The sequence below is a fragment of the Dermacentor andersoni genome, unplaced genomic scaffold (genome assembly GCF_023375885.2).
Source record: "Dermacentor andersoni unplaced genomic scaffold, qqDerAnde1_hic_scaffold ctg00000040.1, whole genome shotgun sequence".
Classification (NCBI taxonomy): Eukaryota; Metazoa; Arthropoda; class Arachnida; order Ixodida; family Ixodidae; genus Dermacentor; species Dermacentor andersoni.
In genome coordinates, this window is record NW_027314753.1 from 4,301,498 (window position 1) to 4,306,927 (window position 5,430).

The 5,430-nt window shown below is 44.3% G+C and overlaps 1 non-coding gene across 1 annotated transcript; it reads right to left on the minus strand.

Annotated features, from left to right (window-relative positions):
* Nucleotides 1-280: 280 nt before the first annotated feature.
* TRNAS-GGA (transfer RNA serine (anticodon GGA)) lies at nucleotides 281-355 on the minus strand. The gene has a single exon. It is a non-coding gene; the product is annotated as a tRNA-Ser (tRNA).
* Between the last annotated feature and the right edge of the window lie 5,075 nt (nucleotides 356-5,430).

The following is a 5,430-nucleotide window of genomic DNA, read 5'->3' on the forward strand; positions in this document are numbered from 1 at the left end:
CTGCGAAGCTTCGTACAGTATGATGAGGGCGTAAATAAATGAGGGTGTTCCTCAAGGCCTTGTAGCACATGCCACGAGTTTGGAGCAACATGATCTATAGTACTTTTTTGATCGCATGCTATAGGTTTAGCAGGTGACGTAGTAGTTCTGCGGAATCCCGCAAGGTGGAGAGAAGTAATGAATAAAGAGAAAATCAGACATCCACCCGTTCGTAGCAATTGCTACAAAGGAAACCCACACGGGTTCATCGAAAGAAAGGCCTCATAGTTGAAGAAAAATTCGTCCTGGTCCGGGACTCGAACCCGGGACCACCGCCTTTCCGGGGCAGCCGCTCTACCATCTGAGCTAACCAGGCGGCTAGCAGATGGCAGGGCGAAGTTGAATTTGTCGACAACACGAAGCAAAGGCAAGTGTTTGACGTAGTAGTTCTGCGGCATCCCGCAAGGTGGAGGAACCCGTATGGGTTTCCTTTGTAGCAATTGCTACGAACGGGCGGATGTCTGATTTTCTGTTTATTCAGGTTTAGCAGGTGTGACCATGGTTGAAGTGCAGTGCAAGGTCAAGAAAACATATCTATGAGCAGAACCCTGGTAAAGGTGACCCTGGAAAAACTAGTGGGAAGCCTGTTGAACATCTGGTTGACCCACTTGCTGGCTCCATCAGGAAAAGTATGATAAAGAGAAGGAAGTCATCATCATATCAGAAGGTTTTTACATATAAACACTGTGCTAAGGTCATAACATTCCAACAAGTCTTAGTGCGCAGGCTATGCACGACCAACTACATATGCCTTCTGTTCGGACATTTGCTCATTGTAACTAACCAGGATGGAGTGGACAAAAAACGAACAGCAGCTCCATTAAATTGGTTTCACGGGTATCAAGTGTTTTGTAAGTGTACATTGCCATACTCCCCAATGCCGCCTTGGGTGACATCAGCAAGGACCAGCTAGAGGCAAGGGGTAATAGACATATTTATAAGCTAAAGATACATGCAAGCATGGAGAGCACATTGTGTCCAAAAAGTAGGCACTTCACGGGGGCACTGGAGAAGGAACAGATTATTTACAGCGGGCAAAGACAAGCTACTAAACACCCAACACTGTTGCCATGTAACGACCTCTGAAACAATTCTTTTTAAAGAGGAAATCATCTTTGTGAATCCATAAAGAGGGCAGATGGGCAAAGCCCCTTCAGTAATGCTGCCAGCTTCAAAAGCCCACTTTGCACATCGTGAATGCTTCCTTCTTACGACTTTGCTGGGTGCATGCATTCTACTACCCAAAAGCTGTCATTGAGAGCACTGTTGGTTTGGTGGCAATACAGTTCAGAAGCGATTGCAACAAACCTCCCTTCCTAGTTGGCCTGGATACTCACGGTGCTTATGAAGCAGCACCATGAGGCAAGCAAGGTGAACGGATGCCTCCAAGCCCTTGTTCGTTTATCACACTGTTCTGTTAGTAACAACCATGAGACTTGAAACCAACAAGCTCAAGTTCAGCACTCGCGTGGTTACTGCGAGGATCCATAAAAAGCACAAGAACAGAAAACTCAAGGGAAAGCCTAAAGCACCATTTAACACTTAGTATTGCTGCAGCCCACCCCCTTCTTTTATTTTGTCTCGTCGTGCTACATCTTTTTACTATAGATAGGCATCAGCTTAGGCGATGTTCCCAATCAGAGCCCAATTTTTATATACACTATGTGCTGGTTCAAAAAGGCTCGAAAAACTGCAATGGAAGCTTCAAGTAGAAAAGGTGCCTGGAAGAAAAAAAAAAGCTGTGCTGCAACCATCTCGGCAAAATCCTGTCCCCTTAATAAAATTTGTGCTTTCATACCAATTTGAGCCCTCCAGTTTAGAGTAAAGTACCAGTGCACTTATGAACAATGTATCAATTCTCAAAGAGCATGTGCAGTCCAGCCAAAAGCAGGGGCAAGAATCTGCATTGTGCTCCTGCGTTGAAGGTGAATAACACGTGCCACAATGGCGAATGTGCTTTAGTAAGCTTCCCTGCAATATGAATTTGTAATGTACAAAGAATTGTCAATGAAGCTTACCACGAGTACAGATGCACTTGCAAATTATGTCACAATTGAAAATAATGAGCACAGTATAAACCTATGTGCCCTTTCCACTCACAGTATGCTTTACTGCACGATGCTTATTTACAACCCTGTATTGCACCTGGCAATACGAACCTGGCAACGTTTAACGCTAGAACGTTATCTAGTGAGGCGAGTCTAGCAGTGCTATTGGAGGAATTAGAGGGCAGTAAATTGGATATAATAGGGCTCAGTGAAGTTAGGAGGCCAAAAGAAGGTTATACAGTGCTAAAAAGCGGGCACGTCCTGTGATACCGGGGCTTAGCTGAGAGACGAGAACTAGGAGTCGGATTCCTGATTAATAAGAACATAGCTGGTAACATACAGGAATTCTATAGCATTATCGAGAGGGTGGCATGTCTTGTTGTGAAACTCAATAAGAGGTACAAAATTAAGGTTATACAGGTCTACGCCCCTACATCCAGTCATGATGACCAGGAAGTCGAAGACTTCTATGAAGACGTGGAATCGGCGATGGGTAAAGTCAAAACAGAATACAGTATACTGATGGGCGACTTCAATGCCAAAGTAGGCAAGAAGCAGGCCGGAGACAAGGCAGTGGGGGAATATGGCATAGGCACTAGGAATAGCAGGGGAGAGTTATCAGTACAGTTTGCGGAACAGAATAATATGCGGATAATGAATACCTTCTTCCGCAACCGAGATAGCCGAAAGTGGACGTGGAGGAGCCCGAACGGGGAGACTAGAAATGAAATAGACTTCATACTCTGCGCTAACCCTGGCATCATACAAAATGTGGACGTGCTCAGCAAGGTGCGCTGCAGTGACCATAGGATGGTAAGAACTCGAATTAGCCTAGACTTGAGGAGGGAACAGAAGCAACTGGTGCATAAGAAGTCGATCAATGAGTTAGCGGTAAGAGGGAAAATAGAGGAATTCCAGATCAAGCTACAGAACAGGTATTCGGCTTTAACTCAGGAAGAAGACCTTAGTGTTTAAGCAGTGAACGACAATCTTGTGGGTTTCATTAAGGAGTGCGCAATAGAAGTCGGTGGTAACTCCGTTAGACAGGATACTAGTAAGCTATCGCAGGAGACGAAAGATCTGATCAAGAAACGCCAATGTATGAAAGCCTCTAACCCTACAGCTAAATAGAACTGGCAGAACTTTCGAAGTTAATCAACAAGCGTAAGACAGGTGAGATAAGGAAGTATAATATGGATAGAATAGAACATGCTCTCAGGAACGGAGGAAGCCTAAAAGCAGTGAAGAAGAAACTAGGAATTGGCAAGAATCAGATGTATGCGTTAAGAGAGAAAGACGGCAATATCATTACTAATATGGATGAGATAGTTCAAGTGGCTGAGGAGTTCTATAGAGATTTATGCAGTACCAGTGGCACCCACGACGATAATGGGAGAGAGAATAGTCTAGAGGAATATGAAATCACACAGGTAACACCGGAAGAAGTAAAGAAAGCCTTGGGAGATATGCAAAGGGGGAAGGCAGCTGGGGAGGATCAGGTAACAGCAGAATTGTTGAAGGACGGTGGGCAGATTGTTCTAGAAAGACTGGCCACCCTGTATACACAATGACTCAGGACTTCGAGCGTAGCGGAATCTTGGAAAAACGCTAATATAATCCTAATCCATAAGAAAGGGGACGCCAAAGACGTGAAAAATTATAGACCGATCAGTTTACTATCCGTTGCCTACAAAGAATTTACTAAGGTACTTGCAAATAGAATCAGGAACACCTTAGACTTCTTTCAAATAAAGGAACAGGCAGGATTTCATAAAGGCTACTCAACAATAGACCATATTCACACTATCAATCAGTAATAGAAAAATGTGCGGAATATAACCAACCTTTATATATAGCTTTCATTGATTACGAAAAAAGCGTTTGATTCAGTCGAAACCTCAGCAGTCGTGGAGGCATTGCGGAATCAGGGTGTAGACGAGCCGTATGTAAAAATACTAAAAGATATCTATAGCGGCTCCACAGCCACCGTAGTCCTCCATAACGAAAGCAACAAAATCCCGATAAAGAAAGGCGTCAGGCAGGGAGATACGATCTCTCCGATGCTATTCACAGCCTGTTTACAGGAGGTATTCAGAGACCTGGATTGGGAAGAATTGGGGATAAGAGTTAATGGAGAATACCTTAGTAACTTGCGATTCGCTGATGATATTGCCTTGCTTAGTAACTCAGGGGACCAACTGCAATGCATGCTCACTGACCTGGAGAGGCAAAGCCGAAGGGTGGGTCAAAAAATTAATCTGCAGAAAACTAAAATAATGTTTAACACTCTCGGAAGGGAACAGCAGTTAACAATAGGTAGTGAGGCATTGGAAGTGGTAAGAGAATACATCTACTTAGGACAGGTAGTGACTGCGGGTCCGGATCATGAGACTGAAATAATCAGAAGAATAAGAATGGGCTGGGTTGCGTTTGGCAGGCATTCTCAGATCATGGACAGCAGGTTGCCATTATCCCTCAAGCGAAAAATTTATAACAGCTGCGTCTTACCAGTACTCACGTACGGGGCAAAAACCTGTAGGATTACGAAAAGAGTTCTACTTAAATTGAGGACGACGCAACGAGCTATGGAAAGAAGAATGATAGGTGTAACGTTAAGGGATAAGAAAAGAGCAGATTGGGTGAGGGAGCAAACGCGAGTTAATGATATCTTAGTTGAAATCAAGAAAAAAGAAATGGGCATGGGCAAGACACGTAATGTGGAGGGAAGATAACCGATGGTTATTAAGAGTTACGGAATGGATTCCAAGGGAAGGAAAGCGTAGCAGAGGGCGGCAGAAAGTTAGGTGGGTGGATGAGATTAAGAAGTTTGCAGGGACAACATGGCCACAATTAGTACATGACCGGGGTAGTTGGAGAAGTATGGGAGAGGCCTTTGCCCTGCAGTGGGCATAACCAGGCTGATGATGATGATGATTGCGGTGTAGCAAGCTACAGAAGAAACGCTCCATAATTGGGATTTTTAAGATTATCTTTCTCGCAATACACTAATATTTCGCGGTGAAGCATACTTCGGCGTCGTGGTGTGTCGTCTTCTCTCACGTCCGTGTCGTTTTTTTGTCACGCAATATCATTTCGGTAATGCCAATAATGATTGGTTTGCACTGAACGTGCATAAAGAAAATTCGACGACGAGTAACAGTCACGCATTCGGATAAGTTTCGGCAATCATCGATTGCTAAAGTACCTTCAGAGCCCTCAGAAATTCTTCCCGCTTTGCAAGAACTGCTACGGAGGAACACCACTGTAACCACAGCTGACGAGAAACAACCTCAACCGGACCTCACCATTTTACAACTTTGGGCAAAGCGACGTCAGGCAGAAG